This window comes from Manis pentadactyla, chromosome 8 (genome assembly GCF_030020395.1).
Source record: "Manis pentadactyla isolate mManPen7 chromosome 8, mManPen7.hap1, whole genome shotgun sequence".
Taxonomy (NCBI): domain Eukaryota; kingdom Metazoa; phylum Chordata; class Mammalia; order Pholidota; family Manidae; genus Manis; species Manis pentadactyla.
The window spans coordinates 29,524,953-29,546,473 of NC_080026.1; the positions used below are offsets into that span (position 1 = coordinate 29,524,953).

The 21,521-nt window shown below is 37.6% G+C and overlaps 1 protein-coding gene and 1 pseudogene across 1 annotated transcript in view; one reads left to right on the top strand and one right to left on the bottom strand.

Moving 5' to 3' along the window:
* LRP1B (LDL receptor related protein 1B) overlaps window positions 1–21,521 on the top strand; it is a 1,911,502-nt gene that overhangs the window by 1,380,211 nt on the left and 509,770 nt on the right. The gene's annotated exons all lie outside the window — the stretch shown is intronic.
* On the bottom strand, window positions 8,806–10,631 carry LOC130684512 (tigger transposable element-derived protein 1-like; annotated as a pseudogene).

Here is a 21,521-nt window from a genome sequence, read left to right on the forward strand (position 1 = left end):
GTTAATTTTGCCAAAATCACTGTGTGATTTTTGATCAGACAAGGCTGTTTGATCTAACCTCATTATACATGGAAGGTTCACTTTATCATGCATAATCTAACCTGTCTCTTATTTACATGCATCTTATTCTGTAGAATTTTGGATCAGAGGATTTAGTAAGTGCAAAACTAAGAAAACTTAAACTTCCTGAAATAATTTTATGTATATATGCATTTTTTTTTACAAACTACACATAATCCCTTGTGTTAGCTGGTATCACAAATTCAATTATTTTAGTCTCCATAATAATTTTTGAAAATACTTGACAAATTTCCATGAGGTACAAATATTAAAATAAACCATTTGGTCTAAATGTCCTTATTAGATCATAAGTAAATCTTTTTCTTAAGGGTAAACTGAGTATTTGTGTGAGTTAATCTCACTCTCCAAGACCTTATGCTTACCTAGAAATAGTCAGGTTTCAAATAATGTAATGATAGATGGTAATTTCATTTGCAGAGAATAGTACTCTCCCTTTTTCTAAATTCCCAATAATTATTAATAACAAAATTAATTTACTTTGTACCAAAACAGCTTTCCATCAGAGGATTTACCAATTGTTAATTAAAACTTTGTCTTCTTTATATTGTACCTGCCATATTTTTAAATTACTAGAAAAAATATTATTTTTAGAAAATCAATTTCTTTTTCTACATATAAAAGGATGTAGGCATATGGAAGAGTCATATAAAATTACAATGTTCAAGAATCTATTAAAATCCCTATTGTTAATTAGAAAACAGTAATGCAAAATTTGCTTTGAATTCAAAAAGGGCTGTAGATATAGGGGCCAGTGAAACATAGTGGGAAGAGGCAAGACTCATGCAACAGGCAACTTGGATTCTAATGCTAGTTCAAACGTTCACTACCTCTCTGACCTTGTTACCTAATATTTCTGAGGGTCAGTTTTTCCACTTTCTGGGATATTGAAATATTTAGATCAATTTATACAATGTTTGGCACAGTTCCTGATATACATGTATGCCAAGAAAATAGTAAAAATATCTAATAATGGAAAGCAATAAATTATAAGAATTAGCTTATGTGAGCATTATATATGTAAGTAGCAAAGATTTTTTTTGTTTTCTTGACTAATACTATATTTTCTATTAAGTTATCTACATAGTCTAATAGTTGTTTCTTAACTTCTTGGGGACAGAAAGAAAGAATCTTCCCTAGTGAAGATTAACTTAATAATAATAACGAAGATGATAATGAATAGTATGTAGAGCAGATTTTTAAAGAGCAAATTACATCAACAATTACTCGAAGTCATTGAATGTAAACCTTGGAGGTGAGCAAACTGGCAGTGAACCAACTGATACACTAGCTATGATGGTGGTGGTGATGGTGGTGGTGTCAAAAGCTTTGAGACACTTCTCCACATACCTTTTGTGGTCCATCTACTTTACAGTCTAACCCTTTAATAAGTATGTTTTATGAAAATATGTTGGGATCAGAATAAATGTCAGCAACTTGAATTATATTATGGACATTATACAAGCTCTGCTCTGTGATTTTGTTGAGTGAAGTTGCTCCAGGGAAGAAGGAAGGAAAATGAATAGATTGCTCCTGGGAGAGACAGAAAAAACAATTTTTGACACATCAACCTCTATTTTTTTCTCCAAGACCTTTATATTTTACCTGATTATAAATTCTTACTCTGTTAGTGCCCTTTGTAACCTTTATATTTTACCTGATTATAAATTCTCACTCTATTAGTTCCTCTCCTTTCATTAACGGCATTCACCTCAAGGACTTAAAGTGATCCTACTGATGAATCAATCAAAGATAAAGATGACAAACTGGAAGGGCACAGTTGGCCCTTATTCTATCGAATAACTTCCATCACAATAAGGAGATGGTGTGAAGGAGGATCATTTGTTAAGTATAACTATAATAATTTATGTACTATTATCTCATTACCACAATTTTACAGGAATACATATATTCTTCAAGCCTGTACATTTCATGATGATTAACAGATAAGAATTTTGCTGGGTTTTGGCCCTAATGTATTAAAGTTTTCTGTAGTGAAAATATTTCTTTCACCAGATGAAACAATTCTAAATTCTATCCACAGAAGAAAGAAGATCCTTTGGCTAGATTTGTACTGTTCAAAGTATTCTTATGATTTCACTGGAAAAGTCCTATTCCACTGGAAAAAAAAATATGTTAAGCTTTGACAATCCTTGCCTGCTAGGTGATATTTCCCCTGATGAATAAATACTGAAATTGATGCTCTAAAAGATACACTTTAGGTAGGAGAAAAGTCTCCAAAACAAAACTATTGCTTTGTAATTGTAATATTCAGTAAGTAAGGCAAGCCAGTCCACCCCTCCCCTACCTTGAGGGTTTTTATGACATTTTCATAGAAATAAATAGTAAGATATTACTTGAATAGGAAGGATATTCGATTCAGAGATGATTATTTTTCTGACATTTTCAAGCTTGTATTCTTTTTTCCTCTTATCTCTTTTGCTCATATTTGAGTCATTCAACTCAGTGTTAAATGTCATTACTCTCTATTAGGTATAGAATATCACAGTGAAGTTGCTGAAGAGGATAAAGATAAACAAGGAAGAGTTTCTTATTTGCAATGTATGAATGATCTGTAGGATAGGATTTTTTTTTTTTTTTTAAAGACAGGGTCAAAGGACCATTATTTGGATGTCATCGGTTGGCACTCACTATTCGGACTGCCTTTTATAGCATCATATGTGTTATAGCTATTAAAACAATAAACACTGAAAGAACATGTCATTGTACATCTGCTACAACTTATAGAATGAATGTACACTATGAAGAGTAAACCCTAATGTAAGCTATAGATCCTAATATAAACTATGGATAAGCCAATGTAAGTTCATCAATTGTAACAAATTTCCACTCTGGTGTGGGATGTTGATAGTAGGGGAGTCTGTGCATGTATAAGGGAACTCTGCTCAATTTTTCTGTTAGTCTGAGCTCTAAAATATAAAGTCTACTAAAAGAAAATCAAAACAAGGAGAACATTCAACAAAGTACTATTTTCACTTTGACATAGTTGAATGTCCCTATTTACATGAAAGAATCTCTCCTTAAGAGTCCCATTTACATATACCTTTGAATGTTAAAGCTGGAAGGAACATTTGATGCCACCTAGTAGCATCCCCTCATGTTGTATAGATAAGGGGACTGGAAGCCAGAGAGATCCAGAGGCTGTATGGTAATGGAGAATCGTACTCGAGTTCTTTACACTTGCCCACCTTGCATCTGTAACCACTGAAGCAAAATTTATTTAGACCATTGTTGGCATTACTTGATAAAATTACACTGCACTCTTGCAAACATGTGCTAGTAAAAGTTTATGTTTTGATTTATATACTGAATCATATGACCTTAAACCCATTTAATAATTGAAGTAGCTGATACTCAAATGAAAGTCTCTTTTTCCCTATGCCTGGAGGCTTAGAAAACAGCTATTTACAAAATTTTTTTAGTAACCACTTTGTCACCAAGCAAGTCCACAGAAGAATTATAGAAAGAATTCTTTTTTGTGTTAGTAACAGCAATAGCTTAGGAAATATAACACTGTTGCTGTGGGACATTTTATCAATTTTATGAAAACCATTTCCTTGACTACAAAGTGAATTTTTAGGGCTGGTTCTATGTCTTCTTGTTCTTTTGACAGTGAACCAATACTACTTTGTGTTGTCATTTCAAACTTGCTTCAAGATTATATTTTCAAATCATGCAGTGATGTATTTTGTATGTATTTTTAGATAGTCAAGTCCAGTCAATCTTTCAAGATGTAAAGTAGTTAACTACCAAGAAAACAAACATTTTCCAACATGACCTGGGAGACAAATATCATAAATATATATAGAATATGGCATTATTATTATTATTACATAAGGTTAAACAAAGCATTGGAAATATCTCAAAAGTTATTTCTTGTGTAATTTGTGAATTCAAACAGAAAACAAAAACAAGTTTCCATTATGCATATGAATTCTTCAATAGATTACAAGAAACCAAAAGCCCCAGAAGATGCACAGGATTACCTACTAAGATTAAAGCTTTGGTCAATTTGTTTGGGATACATATATATCACTCTCTCTGTTTTTGAGAAAATCACTTAAGAAAATCTCATGGAACTTGTTAGTCAGGCAGTCATCATTCCTCATGAAAGTAAAAGGTCCCATCACCCGCTTTGAACTAATTCACATGAAGCACAGCCCGCCTCTGAGCACCTTTCCCTCTCCTAAGTCACTCTGTGTGGCTCTTTCTTTTTAGATACTCAGGATTATTTTCAGCAGAGCTACATTTGTGTCTGATACTCTGATGTCTCTCTCTACTTTTTTCTTTTCAAAACTGAGTTACTGAGAAACCTATTCTCAAAAGGCCTAGTCACACTACTTTACAGTAAATTATTAATAGCCACTAAGAGATTGACAAGTGATCTTACTAAGTATGTTTGAAAAAACACAGTATCTTGACCCACCACCATTAATCCAACTGAAACACTACTACAGATATGTAAAGGAAGTGTTCTTGTGGATAGGTCAATCTTTTGGATGTTTTCAAATTGCTCTGTGCTGTATCTTAGGCAATAGTTGGGTGCCTGTTTATCCCTAGAAACTCAGCCCCGGATATGCTGACAAGTCAGATGATAATGTAAAGAATCTCCTTTAGCTTAGGTATGTTGATACCATTAACATTGTTGAGTGTAACTTTAACCTTGAAAAAGTATTTGTTCACCATTTAAAGAAAACCAAGGACATATTAGTCCATTATTTCTTTTGGACACCCTTTTTTTAGAAAAAAATTAAAAGCTATGATTCAGCTTCTGAGATTGCTAGCCACTACTTTTTAATCAAGTAGACAATTTGCAAGTGAATAGAGAAAAAAGGAAGTTACTGAACTGATTTTTGGACTGGTCATAAGAAATGGGTCTTTAACTCCCTAAGAAATGGGTCTTTAACTCCTTTTTATGATTTGGTCTTAGCTAGGAGCATTAAGTGGTAAGTGGATCCTTTTGGGGACTTGAAAGGAAAAAAAAAGCAAAGCATGTCTGTGAGCTCCTTAGTGTTTTTGGAATAGGGAGTTGGCTAAAGTAGAAAGTCTAGAAATAGAACTAATCACCAACAGGTGGATTAGGATAATGCAGTTGGAAAAGGAATAATTAAAATAACATAAAAAAAACTTTAATATTTATTGTGCATGCACTAATACATTATAGGAATAAGATTAGGAAACATTTATCTGTTTATGCTATTTAATTCATTCCAGTGATTTGTTGAGGTAGTTGGTATTTTTATTTTAACAATGAGGAAACTGGGTTTTGGAGTGACATGTGGATGCAGAGGAGAGTTGGCTGTTTCAGGTCTGTTGGGGTCTGTGAGTGCTCAAACTAAATTCTGCACTCAGGATTGCATTGGGGGTTTGCCTTTTAGATTGACATAAACCATGAATTGAATAACTAGGAATTAATCAATACCAGATCCCCAGTCATTTCATAATGATAATTTTAATCCTTTTGTAGTTATGATTGGGAAAGATAATTGACAGGCAACCCCAGGGCTCAGTGTTCTGGGGGAATGATGATAATACAGGCACCAAGGATAGGATTGCCCAAGGTAAACTTTGGGACAGAAGACTAATAGGACACTTTACCTGAGAGGAGAATGAGGGGGCTGACCATCATCATCATCATGAAAAAGAGGAAGATAAGAAGGAAAACATCATTTACCCCACTATGTTGGTATAGTTATCTATTGCCATAGAACAAATTACCAAAATATAGCAACTTAACACAACAAATTCACTATTGTACAGCTTTATGGGTCAGCTTGGGTCTCTTATAGGGCTGCAGTAAAGTGTTGGCCAGAGAGTGTGGCTGTGAATTGTTGTCTCAGCAGAAAGTTCAGCTAAGGAGGATCTGTTTCCAAGTTCATTCATGTGGCTGCTGGCAGGATCCAGTTCCCTGCTGGCTGTTTGACAGAGGTAACATCTTCTCACGATCTACCTCAGTCTCTTGTCATGTGGGCCTCTCCATAGGGCAGTCCACAAGACAGCTGCTAGCTTCTCTTAAAGCCAGTGAAAATAAAGTGAGAGTGAGCACGAACACAGTGGAAGCCAGACCTTCTGGAACCTAATCTCAGAAGTGATATCCCATCCCTTTTGGAATATGCTGTTTGTTAGAAGCTAATACCAGGTCCAGCTCACAGTCAAAGGGAACGGCTGAGACAAGGGAATGAATCCCAGGTGGTGGGGATCATTTGTGGCCACATTAGAGGTTCCTTATCACAATATTATAGATGTTTTATCCATGTTGTCCCCACACACTATTGCTTAGGGTGTGAATTTTGATATTTGAGTTATTAATGATACTGCTATATCATTAGTGGTACCAGAACACAGGACTACTTTGGTATTCTGGCTTAAATCAAGTGAGGATGAAATTAACGGGAAGTACCAGGATCACTATCTTGATCCTCATTTTGCCTCCAATTAATAATAAGCCTTGGATGCCTGGAGAAGTCCTCTGGGCAGAAATCAAAGATAAAGCTTAAAGCTTAAATAAACTGACAAATGCTGTACAGATGGAATGGGACAAAGCCAGGATTTGAACTTAACATGTGTGTGTGTGTGTGTGTGTGTGTGTAAACCTTACTTTTCCTCCATGGTTAAGTAAAAGGAAAGTGAAGAGAAACACCCAAGAATGAATGAGTGTTCAACAACAACGTCTCTGTTATATAAGGCAAAGGCTCAGAGGTATCTGAGCCTTCAATATGTGGGGTTCAGAAGGCCTGACCAGGGAAAGCTGGTAGTCCTACTACTGAGTGTTTAATTTAGTAGATTTATGGCAGAGGTTCTCAACTGAGGTTGATCGTGTACCCCAGATTCCACTTGGCAATATCTGGAAAGGTTTTGGTTCTCACAACAGAAAGTTGTGTACTGGGTAGAGGCCAGGGATGCTCATAAATAATGCACAAGACAGTTTCCTATAACAAAGAATCATGCAGTCCAAAATGCTAATGGTGCTGAGATTGAGAAACCTTGGCCAGGGCAAAATCAAACACATTTTCAGTGATTGTGAAGTGCACCTCTGGCTTAGTGCCACAATCCTCGGCAGTAGAAGATCTAATACCTTTTTGTTAGGTTACTATTTGTTATCGTGGTCATCACATTCATTAGTACCTGATTTTTAATGTCATGCATTTGCCAGATTTGCTTTTGACCAGTATTCCAGAAAAAAGCTTCAACAAAAGCCAGCAACTTCCTCAAACCACTCTTTGCAGTTTTCTGACCAGTGCCTGGAGAGTCTTCATGGAATACTAACTTGCACTAAATTTTCTACTGACAACTCTCTGGCATCAAAGCTCTTTAAGAAAAGCTTTTTCAAGAAATGGCTTATAACTGTCTAGGATAGCCTGGGGGATACAAAGGTATCTAACACCAGCAGAATTATTAGTGCACTTACTTTCTTCTTTGTCACCAATGCAGGCTGAGTTTTGACTGATGTTAACTATGCTTAGAATGAGCTCTAGTATTGCACCGAATGTTCCCATCCAGAGTTTTTACGGCCTGGAAGGGAATTCCAAAGTCCTTGGCCACAATTGCCAGCTCTTTATGCCACCGTGGTGCAAAGTGCAATTATGACGGCATCTTCCAAGGATAGTGTGGCATCTCCCAACATTTGCTACAGATGAAGCACTCTTGTCAGTGACTTCATCTAGGGCTATGTTGAAAAACAACACAAAACTGATTCCCTTAGTCTAGAAGTTCATTTGTTCTATGTATTTATTATTTAATTTTACTGAGGACTGAATGAGAGGAGCTAGATGTAAATTAAACAGAAGAAAACTCAAATGGAACCAGAAATGGAACTTGATAGCCAGTATATTAAGTACTAGAATATATTACTTAAGGGTTATGAATCTCTGGCTCTGGAATATTTTAAGGAGTTAAAACAAACAAACCACTTCTTCTGAATAATCATTTCCCTGGGTCTCATTTAGCTTTTCGACTATTCAACTTCCAGTATTAACAGCTTCAACAGTAACAGCCTATAGGCTGTTTTTTTAAACCATCTATTTTCTTAGTCAACAGTCATTAAAATCTATGTGAACTGAATCAGAATTAGACTTGCATAGTTTGAGCACAGAAAGTACATTGTATTGTAGATTCCGTTCTTTTCTTCAGGGGGGAATCAAATGTTCACAGGAGAGATCTTATTTATGTTGCCACTTTTCTTACAAATTAAATATCAAGATACTAAAAAGAATTGATGACTCCATAGTAATTCAAGATTCTAACTATATATGAAAAGTTATTGTCCAAATTCTGAATAAGGGGATTCAAAATTTTAATTTTGCTACCTATGATATTTTGGTTTGGTTAGTGGAGAAAATAACTATGATTCATGCTGATTTTTATTAATTACCTTATTTAAAATATGACTGTAGCCCTATAATTGTTGCCATTTACTGTTCTCCCTTAATATTCTTTTAGTGATAAAGCAGCTGAAGCTTTGAGCTCACTTGGCTTAGATGGAATTTATTTATATAATAATGGATACCAATGAGTATACAAGCAGACCTCAGAGATATTGTGGTTTCTCAGTTCCAGATTACTGCAATAAAGTGAATATCACAATTAAATGAGTCAAATGTGTATTTAAAAAAATTTTCCAGTGCATATGAAAGTTATGTTTATACTATATTGTAATCTATTGAGTACTCAATAGTAGTATGTCTGAAAAGTGATATATGTACCTTGTTAAATATACTTTATGGCTAAAAAATGCTGACCATTTTCTGAGCTCTGAGTGAGTCATAATCTTTTTGCTGGTGGAGGGTCCTGCCTCAGTGATGATGGCTGCTGACTGATAAGGGTGGTGGTTACTGAACGTTGGGGTGACTGTGGCAATTTTGTTAAATAAGAACAATCAAGTTTGCTGTATTAATTGACACTTCCTTTAATGGGGGATTTCTTTGTGGCACAAAATACTGTTTGATAGCATTTTACCCACAACAGAATTCTTTCAAAATTGGAGTTAATCCTCTCATACTCTGTGCTGCTTTATCAACTAAGTTTATCTAATATCCTAAATCCTTTGTTGTCATTTCAACAATCTTCACAGCATCTTCACCAGTAGATTCTATCTCAAGAACAACTTTCTTTGCTCATCCATAAGAAGTAACTCCTTCTCTGTTAAAATATTATCATAAGATTGCAGTAATTCAGTCACACTTCAGGTTACTTCTAACTTTAGTTGTCTCACTGTTTCTGCCACATCTGCAGTTACTTACTCCATTGAAGTCTTGAAACCCTCAACATCAGCTGTGAGGGTTGGAATCAACTTCTTCTAAACTCCTACTCATGTTGATAATTTGAGCTCTTCTTTTGACTCATAAATGTACTTAATGGCATCTAGAATGGTGAATCCTTTCCATAACGTTTTCAATTTACTTTGCCCAGATCCATCAAAGGAATCACTATCTATGGCAGCTATAGCCTAACAAAAGGTATTTTTTCAATGATAAGACATACAAGTCAAAATTACTCCTTGATCCATGGGCTGCAGAGTGGATGTTGCATTAACAGGCATGAATACAACATTAATCTCATTGTACATCTCATCAGAGCTCTTAGGTAACAGGTTGCATTGTCAGTGAGCAGAAATATTTTGACTGGATTTTTTTTTCTGGTTAGTAGGTTTCAAAATTGGGTTTAAAATATTCAGTAAACTATATTGTAAACAGATGTGCTGTCATCCAGGCTTTATTGTTCCATTTATGGAGCACAAGCCGAGTTGATTTAACATAATTCTTTTTTATTGATTGACTGATTGATTTAACATAATTCTTAGGGGCCAAAAGTTTCAGAATGGTCAATGAGCATTGGCTTCAACTTAAAGTCACCAGCTACCTTATCTCCTAACAATAAAGTCATCCTGTCCTTTGAAGCTTTGAAGCCAAGCATTGACTTTTCCTCACCAGCTATGAATTTCCCAGATGGCATCTTCTTCCAATATGAGGCTATTTCATCTACATTGAATATCTGTTGTTTAGTGTAGCCACCTTCATTAATGGTCTTAACTAGATCTTCTGGATAACTGGCTGCAGCTTTTATATCAGAACTTACTACTTCACTTTGTGCCTTCCTGTTATGGAAATGGCTTCTTTCCCTAAACCTCATGAAAAACCTGGTAGCTTCCAATGTTTCTTTTGCAATTCCCTCACCTTTTTCATCCTTCATGTAATTGAAGATAGATAGGCTTTGCTCTGGGTGAGGCTTTGGCTTAGGGGAATGTTGTATCTGGTTTGATCTTCTATCCAGAACACTAAAACCTTCTGTATATTATCAATAAAGTGTTTTTTCTTTCTTATCATCTGTTGTTCACTGGAATCACGCTTTCAATTTTCATCAAAACCTTTTCCTTTGCATTCACAGTTTGGCTAACTCTTTGGTGCAAGAGGCCTGGCTTTTGGCCTATCTTCGCTATTGGCATTGCTTTCCTCAATAAACTTAATCATTTCGAGATTTTGATTTGAAACAAGAGATATATGACTCTTCCGTTCACTTAAACATTTATAGACCATAGTAGAGTTATAACCTTGCCTAATTTTAATATTGTGTCTCAGGGAATAGGAAGGCCTGAGGGGAGAGAGAGGGACAGGAAATGTCTAGTCAGTGGAGCAGTCAGAACATGTAACATTTATCAGTTAAGTTTGGTATTTTGTATGGGTATGGTTCATTTTGCTCCAAAACAATTAAAATAGCAACATAGAAGATCAAGATTATTCAATTCCTTGACATATTGCAGGAATTACCAAAATGTAACAGAGACACAAAGTGAGCAAATGCTGTTAGAAAAGTGGCTCTGACAGACTTGCTGGATGCAGGGTTGCCATGGACTTTAACATTTGTTAAAAGTGCAGTATCTGTGAAGAACAATAAAGATAAGCACAATAAAATGAGGTATGCCTATATTTGTACACTTAAATATTTTCAATGTTTATGTGAAACTCTGTTAACTCAAAATAGTGATGAGCAAATTAAAACATAAACATCTACAGCTCAGTCATTATTAAACTTTATGAAAATGAGTTGTGGAGTAATAATCATTAGTTCAGCAATCATTTATTGATGGCAGATCTCAATAAATATTTAAATAAATATTTAAAAATTATTCTTTATTAAAATTGTACATAATACGAAGTTTGGAAAACTAGGAAACAAAAAAGTTGAATTTAAAAAACACCAGCCCTACTACTTACTACACAGACAGCAACTATTATTATCTGGCCATATTATTATCCATGCTACGTTTTTAAAATATAAATATATCTTATTACTGGTAAGATTATCTTGTGCTACTTTTACTTTCCATTTTAACGCGGACTCTTTGCTATGTTGTTGTGATTCTCAATCTGTAAGTACTATTTTTAATAGTAGTACATTATTATATCACATGAATTACATTAATTTTTTTGACCTTCCCAATATTTTTGGATATTTTTGTTTGTTTCCAAATTTTGGCTATAAATTTTCTTCAACATTTATGACAATTCCTCAAATAAAATTGTCTTTTTATTTTAATTCACAACTTAATGGAGGTATAATTCACATACCATATAATTTACATATTTAAAATGTACAAATCAATGGTTTTGAGTATATTCAGAATTGTCCAACCATCACCAATATGTATTATTGCAACATTTTTGTCAACCTAATGGGAAACTCCATAACCATTAGTAATTCTCATATTCTCCCAACTTCCCAGTCCTAAGGGAAGCACCAATCTATTTTGTGTTTCTATATATCTGTCTATTCTAGACATTTCATATAAACAGAATCATATGATATGTAGTCCTTTGTGATTGACTTATTTCACTTGATATAATGTTCACCCATGATGTAGCATGTCAGTAGTTTATTACCTTTTTGCCAAATACTATTTGTTTGTACAGATATATGTCCTTTTATTATTTATTTATCAGTTCAACATTTGAGTTGTTTCTACTTTTTTGACTATTACAAATAAAGCTTCCAGGAATGTCCATGTGTGAGTTTTGTTATGGATATTTGTTTTCATTTCACATGGGTATATACCTAACAATGAACTTGATAGTTCATCAAATGACTGTTCAAATGTCTGGATGCCCTGAAAATGTGAAGCACATAGTGCTTTCTTCTATTAGGCTTGCTTGTGGGCTAGCATTTCTTACATCCTAAAGAATATCATTGAACATGTTAATCACTAATATATATGCAACTCCTTGCTTCTGTTTATAAACCTTCTGTAATTCAAAGTTATTTTCAACACCATCCATTCATATGGGAATTGAAAAGAAGTTTTTGAGAAGCTAGTGGACACCTGTTATGGGCTGAATTGTGTCTGCCCCAAATTTCTGTGTTGAGGTCCTAACATCTAGTATCTCCAAATGGGACTGTATTTGGAGATGGGGCCCAAAGTGCTTCAGGTCATATGGGTAGACCTAAATCAGTATAACTGATGTCCTTAAGATGAGGAAACACAGACAACTCACACAGAGGAAAGACCTTGTGAAAGTGAAGGGAGAAGACAGCCATCTACAAGCCAAAGAGATAATGAAAGGCTTAGGAGGAAATTGGTCCTGCTAACACCTCAGTCTCAGACTTCTAGCCTATAAAACTGTGTGGAAACAAGTTCCTCTTGTTTAAGCCATCTAATCTATGGTATTTGTTATAGCAGCCCTAGCAAACTAATACAATCCTCAAATATACTACATAACAAAGGATTGCTAACACCATTTAAAACATCTGTTGTATTGGAGAGAAGACTTGGTAGACAGGAAATTCATTATCTGTAATTAATTATTTGTTTAAAGCGTAACTGTGTAAAGTTAACCCCATGTCTTTTTCCCCAGAGAGGTAGGTAGAAATGGAAATTCCCTTTTCTACACACAGCCTCTGAATTTACCATACCACACAGAACTCTGTCCTTATTTCAGCTTTTGGTGATCTGATTCCATCTACTTGTGTTTCACTGTACCTATTCTGGAATTTTCTGCCTCTTTCAGAATCCATATTCCTCAGTCAGATATTTCAATAGCAAACTATAAATCTTTGCACTCTTGCTCCTCTTCCATTCCTACTGCCGAATCCCCCTAATCCCTGTAGAGCTGGCATTCTTTCTCCATTCCCAACCCTATGTAGCTACACTTTATGTGTCACTTTAAATCTTTAACCCATCCTGTAATTTAATTATCAGAATATACCTTTGAACCATAGTTTATTGAGTGTATTGGGCCAGCATCACACACTCAAATGATCATAGGAGCTGTGGATATTTGATGCATGAATGAAGTAGTCAGGGAGAGAGGGAGGCCTCGTAATGGACTGACGTGACAGACAGTACTGCGGATGACCTAGTGGGGGACAAATGCTACACGTCATTTCTCTGATGCAGTGTTGGTAACCCTGAGCTGACAGTTCTATTTTTTTTTTTTTTCTCAAGAGCAAGTAAAACTATAGTGTAGAGCAAATAAAACATATTTATTTTGTAACCCATTTGAACTCTTTGATGCAGGTTAATAGGCATGAGCTTCTATACTTTCCCTCACCACATTCTAAAATCTTCATATCTTAGGCATGCATGAAGTTGATTGGGGAAAGGGTCTGTGAGTGACAAAGGGGAGAGAGCCAAGTGAGACTGGGAGATGTTGGTATGTGATACAGGCCCATGTGGAGGAGAAAGGGAAGGAAGATTGGATAGGGAAAGTCTTAGACTGCACTGAAATATTAAGAAACTTTTTTTTAGCAAATCTGATAGGGAGCTCTTGAGCCAAAGTTGCTCTTCAAAGGAACTGTGAATTTGTCAGGAATCAGTCTGCTTCAGTATGCATGTACACTCAGTCTTTGTCTAAGAGCATCTTTGGAAGTGGGCCTTTGTGTGAATGGTGAATTCAGTCAATTATACACTCTAGTCAGAGATTTGAGAAGTGCATGTTCGTGACTGCCAAAGACCACCCCTTTTGCCACATAGATCTGACTCCACACAGGCTTGGGGAACACCTCCTCCCTAGTTCCTTAATGCCTCTCTTCCTGTGGGGAAATTTAGGAGAGGGAGGCTAATGGGACTAAGTATATGCTTTATAGCTATAGTTTTTCTTATGACAAAACTGATACTCACCTTCTTCCACCATCCATTCTAATTGTTCTTCATTCTCGGCTATCATTTTGGCAGGTCTGGGTGGCTTATCTGATAGTGTAACCCAACCCTTAATTTCTGAGGGGTCTGCATCCTTGGTAATCCTTCTCAAAAAGGGGATGCTGCTGCGTGTGTCTTTCACAGGGAGTACTAGACGGCGCCACGCCGATGCTTCCTCGGACACAGCATGTGAAAGTAGCCCTAGTGCCTCGTGTTGCCCAGGGTCAGTCATCCCTGTCAATATGGTGACTCCTCTTTTTACCTGCTGATTCCTGCACAAGAAGTGCAAAGGCTTTTGGCAGCACCCATTACTTATAGTTCAGTGGTATCTTGATGTGCCCTTTGGCAAAAGTGTACTCCCTTTGGCAACCACGAGCTCCAACCCTAAAGCATCCAGAATCGCATGGAAGAGCACAGACTCTTCCAGTGGGTCATTGAGAGTGATTGAAAGTGAGGCCTCTACTGTTTTCATCTTGTAGTCCCTAGAGTCAGGAATTGCTCCTCCTGGTGAGAAAAAGCTATTTAATGGTCTCTAATTGAATATGTTGTATCCTGAGGATGGCACTCCATTCTTTCAGAATGCTACTTCTGAGCTGACTTCACCTGTCTGTGCCTTTAGCAGACTGCTCCAGCGTTCGGTGAGCCCATCTGGTTTTGGGTGGTGCAATATGTGATTTAACCAGTGGATTCCACGGTCATGGGCCCATTCTTGCACCTTCTTTGCTGTGAATTGGTTTTTGTGGGTGGATTCTACACTGTGAGATTCATGCCTGTTGGGTCAGGCATTTCAAAGCATTTGGACAGTGGTGCTGGCTAGGCACCTGCAGGAAGAAAAGCAAACCCATACCTGGAATGGGTCTGTGTCTTTTTAAGGATGAAGCACTGACTCTTCCAGGTTGGGAAGAACCCCATGTAGCTGAATTGCCACCACGTGGCCAGTTGAGGCCCTTGAGGAACTGTGTCTGTGAAGGTCTCGCTGTTACTTTTCATCACTGATAGGCTGGATGTTCAGGCACAAAAGTAGCTTCTTTGGCCTTAGTAAGAGGGGATCTATATCACTGACCCTCCGTTTCTGCCTCTGTGGCCTTTTTGTTCATATACCTAGATCCAGGGTGGCTGATGATGAATCTGGTGAAAGTCAACTGACTGAGGCGCTTTCATTGTCAGGGCCTTTTTTGTTGGTGTTCACATGTGATTCAAAACTTACACTTCGTGCTCACTCCTATATGGCTCCACTCCAGACCACCTTATCTTTAAAGTTTCCAATTATTTTCTTTCCAGTCTCATAGTCACATAGCCTGGCTACTGACCACTGCCTCAAAATCCATACACATGAGCACCTCTGGCTATTTCTTATGCTCACAATATGCCTAGGGGGGAAGATTTTTTCCCCCCTCCACTTACTTTAAGGGCCAATCTTGAACACAGCTGTAATTCATTTTTAGTTTATACCCATACATTAGGCTGAATGACACATAAAACAAATTTGGCTTTTTCCCTCCTCCTTTTCTTGACTTGGACCTCCACATGACCATCCGTAGGTATGCAACTCACGTCATCAAGGGCAATTCCAGATGCATGATTACCTGGAGCCTCAGGTCAAGCATTCTGCTTCTGCCAGTGTCTAGAAAACTATCAGGGACAGTTTTTCAAAGGACATGTAATTCTGTGGTGCAGATGGTACAGCCTTATTGTGGAATCCTAGGTGCCTGTGTTAGGATTCTCCTGCTGAGGCTTTCCATACGCTCCATAGTGTATCTTTTCCTACCATTGACACCTCCAACAGCACAGGGTCTGCTGGATCACATGACCCAGATGACAGGGCTGCTTGCCTCACAGCTTCTACTTACTGCAGAGCCCTCACAGTTATGGGCACTTAACAGTGTTCCATGTCACCAGGGAAAGAGGCTGGTGGGATGATCCTAGGCATGCAATGAATGTTTTCTCCAACCTAAAGGGGCCTGCCAGCTACTGGTCTTCCTCTGTAGCAGGGGTAGCAAGATGCAGTTGTTTGTGTTTAACTTCAGTGTGATATTCACCACTGGATCCATAAAAATTGACGAGTCCCTGGCTTTCTATAGGGTTTATCTCCAACCCTCCACAGCACATGTGCTTTTCTGGAGCACTCCAATGCATCCAGCATCTTAGCCACTGTTTGCTTGTTCTGGCTGAGCAGTATGATGCCTTCAACATAATGGGTTAGTAGAATGTTCTCTGGGATGTTCCAGTGGTACAGATTTCAGATCTCTTTAGATCATATTTTAACAGAAGGTAAGAAAGTTTAGGAGAGCCCTGAGGAAAAACTCTAAATAAATATTGTCCATCGTATGTGAATTAAAACTCAGATCCTCCTCTTGAATCAGATCAAACTGAATCAAATTGAAAGATCACTGGCTGCCTCCTAGGTACCTGAGGCCTCATTTGCTCTAGCAATGATACCTCATCTGACAGTGAAGCTGCACCTGGACTGTCACTTGGGTAGGCCTGTGGTAGTCTACAGTCATTCTGCTCAGGCAAGACTGGCAGATTAAACAGAGATGTGCTGGGAACCACTACCCCTGAAACCCATCTCTAATGGCTGCCTCTTCAACCTTCCCATTCAAGGAAATTATGGCCTCCTTGCTGTTCTGGCGGTTATGCATGGCAGCCTGCCGTCTCTTGATTTCAGTGATGGGGGGAGATCGTAGCAGCCGTGGATATTAATGAGCCAAGGTCTGTGATGGCCTCTCCTACTGTCATCCTGTTGGATGACATTGTTGAACCACTGGTTCAGCCACTACTGAACCAGGATGTCACTGCCACCACTGAACTTCTTGGTGGCTCTGGTGCCCCATTACTACTACATTACCATCAGCCTTGGGGAACATAATCCTTTGCTGGGGTTTTCTTTCTTCACATGACATATTTGCATATCTATTCATTTCCTCATCTCCTTTATTCCTTTGTCTGCTATCTGCCAGGGTAAATCATGTATTTCTGAGAAAGTCATACTTTCTTCATACCTTCAGGAGCTAACCTCACAGAGTTTGTGCCCCACACCCTGGATCCTTATCCGTGTTAAAGCCCATATGCTGAGAATGAGTCCACATAAAAAAACACTTACATATCCATTTTTATATTCTATCCGTTCTTTACCAAGCACCCTCAAAATCCAATTTCAAGGGGTACTTCTCTGACTCCCGCTCACCACATTAGTTATTTCTCATAGTTCTGTGGCTGTATAATATCTTTACTTCTTTTTGAGGCCTACTAATCCCCCAGGTAGATTATACTGGGATTCAGCCATAGTTATCAACCTAACAGCCAGGAGAGGAAGTGGGTGCAGCTATTGGAGGGGTACCTTTTCCTTATGGGTGAGATATTTCTGCAACATTTTTTAGCACAAAGGAGGTGCTAGCCCTTACCACAGAAAATTGGACAACTTTTGCAAACTCTTGAGTCCAAGGGGATGGTACAGGAGCTTACACCCCTAGGAACATCCATCCAGATATTCTTATCCAATATTTCATTATCCTGGTCCCAGGACTTACCAACCAGGATTTTAGCATAATAGACATGCCTTTGCTGAGCATCTAAACATCTCTAGAGCTCTGTGGATCTGTTAGATCTGTTTGTTGCTCAGCTCTGTCTAGTCTTGTACTTCCTCTCTGTAATATCCCCAAGCTGACTTTCCCTGTTATTTTTAACTGCTTGTTAACAGCTCTCAGCTTCTCATTATGCCTCTCTAGAATGTCATAACAGCGTAGTAGGAACTAGCCAACTCTGCTGTCTTTTTAGTCATTGTTTCTTCCATATTTTTTTCAAAGGCATGACTCAGTGCCCTTCAGGTATATTCCCCCTTTAACAAGAATTCTAGTAATTGAACGTCATGTGCCAGGAACTGTCATTGCCCCACATATCACTCAGGGCCATGCACTCTTTCCCTGTTGTATGGAGAGTGAGCCAAAGCCAATTAGAGGGCCCCTGACACCACTTTTGCTAGTGTGGGTCCTGTAATAAACACAGTCAAGACAGGATTAGATACACAAAAGTGGCTTTGAAGAAACTCCTGTGAGAAGAAGAATGAGGAGAATTGTCAGACTGCAGTACAGATCTGACTTGTTTGAAGAATGGAGAGGTTAGGGAGGAAAAGTCTTGGATGGTGGTATGGGTTCAGTAAAGTTTCAGGAAGGCTGATGGGATCCAGACACCTGTCAAGCCCAAGTTGCCCATTAGAGAAGTTGCAGGAATGGGCCTACCTCCATCTCTCTGCCTAGTATAGTCAGTAGCTGGGAGAGGCCTTGGCACAAACATGATGGTAGATACAGAGAACAGCAGCTGGGACCATCTGTCAGTTATGCCCTGTAAAGTCTGGTAAGCTCATTTTCAGTACGAGGGGTTTCCTGGGACATTGGACCATTAGCACTAAGATCAGGAGAGTACTGGGCAAGCTGGGATGGTCCAGCATCCTAGCTGTGACAGTATCATCATTATCATCAGCAGCATCCCAGAGTATAATCCTAAACTGTTCAAACTAAAAGCTACCATTTTTTAAAATGACTTAGGTTTTTTTACACAAATAAATGCAGCTTTCAGACCTGATTTCTGACTCATCTGTATCATTCCTTCATGTCCAGTGAACGGCATGTACCCTTGTGCCACATTGTCAGAGCTGTTTCCAAGTGTAGTCTCCCAAATGGATGTAATCTTTCCCTTTTCTAGTTTTCCATTCTTCCTTCCTTTCTTTCTTTTCTTTTCTTTTAGTGAAAAAATCATAAAATTCACTTGCAAGAAAACTTCTCTACAGGCTAGGTGAGATGTTCCACTAAGCCAAGAATACATAGTTACCTCTCTATTTACCACAATAAAATATCTGTGTCATCCCCATGCCTTGTATCTATGAGCATATTGCTCTCTTAAACAACACACTACCCTCGCTTCAGGTTTATATGTATATATATATATAAAATTTTAGTAATAAACATATAAAATTATTATTATTTACCTTTTAACCCCCATTACCCATTTCTTACACTTCCACCCAAATCCTCTGGCAACCATCAGTCTGTTCTTTGTATCTATAGGTTTATTTTTTTGTTGCTGTTTAGATTTGTTTTTGTTGTTGCAAATGGCAAGACTCCATTCTTTTTTATAGCTGAATAATATTTTATTGTGTGTATATCCATTCTTTATCCCTTCATTCACTGACAGACACTTAGGTTGTTTCCTTATCTTGGCTATTGTAGTGACTTGGGGTGCATGTATCTTTTCTTCTGATAAGTATCCAGAAGTGGAATTACTGGGCCATATGGTAGTTGTATTTCTTTTTTTGTTGAGGAAACTGCATGCTGTTTTCTATAGTGGCTGTACCATGTTACAGTCACATAACCAGGCATGCAAGCTCCCCTGGCCTCCAAAGCCAGGTGATCAACAGGTGTCCCCTAGAAAGCAGTTATAAAAACTGGGGGACCAAACATGTGTAAAAGCTCCCTCCCAGCAGACACTGGAGCATGGAAAAGGGAAAGCATGAAGATGGTGCCCAGCAGTCTCCGTGCCAGAGAGTATTCCAGCAGGCTCCTAGATGTGCCTGTTAAATTCAGTGTCAGCCCTTGAGGCTGACACTTGAATATAAGCAGCTGAGCCTCCTTCACTGAAAGTCTGGGCACAATCAAGTGCTTCTTACTGGACCCTCAGGCAGCTGAGTCCAAGTATGCAAACTTTTTAAGAGCCATTTCTCAGATTGCTACAGTTTTGTACGACTTAGGATGCAAGACCCATTGGTTTTCAAAACTAGATGTTTGGGGGCTAATCTTTCTGGTGAAGGTCTTAAAAGTCAGGGTGCCTGATGTGGGGTTCAAACCCTTTACTCCTCATGCAGAAGCTCTAAGTTTGAGTTACCTCCTGACTATGGGTCACTTACTGGGGGTGGGGTTTATGGAGAGATGGTGTCCCCACTTTTCCTACACACAATGATGTAGTTTTCTTTTTGTTTTCCCAGTATGTGGTCATTACTCAGCCAACCTTCAAGTATTTTTGAAGATGAAATTGTTCCATATGTAGCTGTAGACTCAATGTGTCCTTGGGAGGAAGTGAAATAAGGATCTTCCTATGTCACCATCTTGAACAATTATTCTGCGTATTCACAATTTATGTATATTTTCTTTAGTTTGCTTATTTATTTAAAGCTCTTCATGTACATTTCTTTTTCACTTTTCTGAAATTCATATTCCTAGAGAGCAGGATTCGAGTCCAACTCATATGTGTACCTCCATGATAACTGAATAGGTCTCTTCAAAGTTGCATGTACTCAGAGCTTATTTTCATTTGTCTGCCCCACTGAAATGACATTGAACTTTTTCACAATGATTACTGTTTACTGTCCTATGCGTTTTCTTCTATATTGTAATTTCCTTAAGGTTAGACAAATGTACTCCTGGGGCCCTCCATACCAAAGGTATATTTTTGTTTCTGTATGATATTTATTAGATGAAGTCAGATTATCTACTTATAAGTGATCATAGAGAATTTTTAACAAATATCTTTATAGTTTGATATTTTTTGTATATTAAAATTTACCTATAATAAAATGCTCACATGTTAAGTGTGCCTTTCATTCAGTTTTGATGAATAAATAGCAAGACATGAAACATTTATATCACTTTGGAAAGTTCTCTCTTGTTACACCCAGCTGATTCCTATCCTCAGAAGCAATCACTGATCAATTTTTATCACCATAGGTTAGGTTTACCTGTTCTGGAATTTTATATGAATGGAGGAATCACACAATAAGTATTTCTTTCACTTCACCCCATATTTTTGAGGTCCATCATATTGTTGCATGTATTATAGTGTGTTGTTCCCTTTTATTGTGAGTAATATCCAGCTGTGAGAGTATACCACGGACTGTTCATCAATTCTCTCATTGATGAATGTCGGTGGGTACTTCTTCATTGTGGCTCTTATGAATAAAGCATTGGATGTCTTTCTATACAGCATTTTGTAGACATATTTTTAATTATTCAGCTTATGATCTAATCATCAAATTTCATAAATTTTGGATTAAAAACAACAGCAGGAGAATAAGACATATATTGTAAAATGTACAGCATAATACTCCTTCATATATATCTTAAATAAATGTTATTCATGACATGCACTGACTCAATTTGAAGTCTAAGGGAAGGCAACAGGCCCCCTAAGTCACTCCCTAGATTTCCTGAAGCACTAGAGTTTCCTTTTGTAGACTCCTATCCAATTATCTACCAGTCTGTCCCTGCTTTCCTTTAAAGCTCTAAGAAGCTTGGAGCTCAAGGTA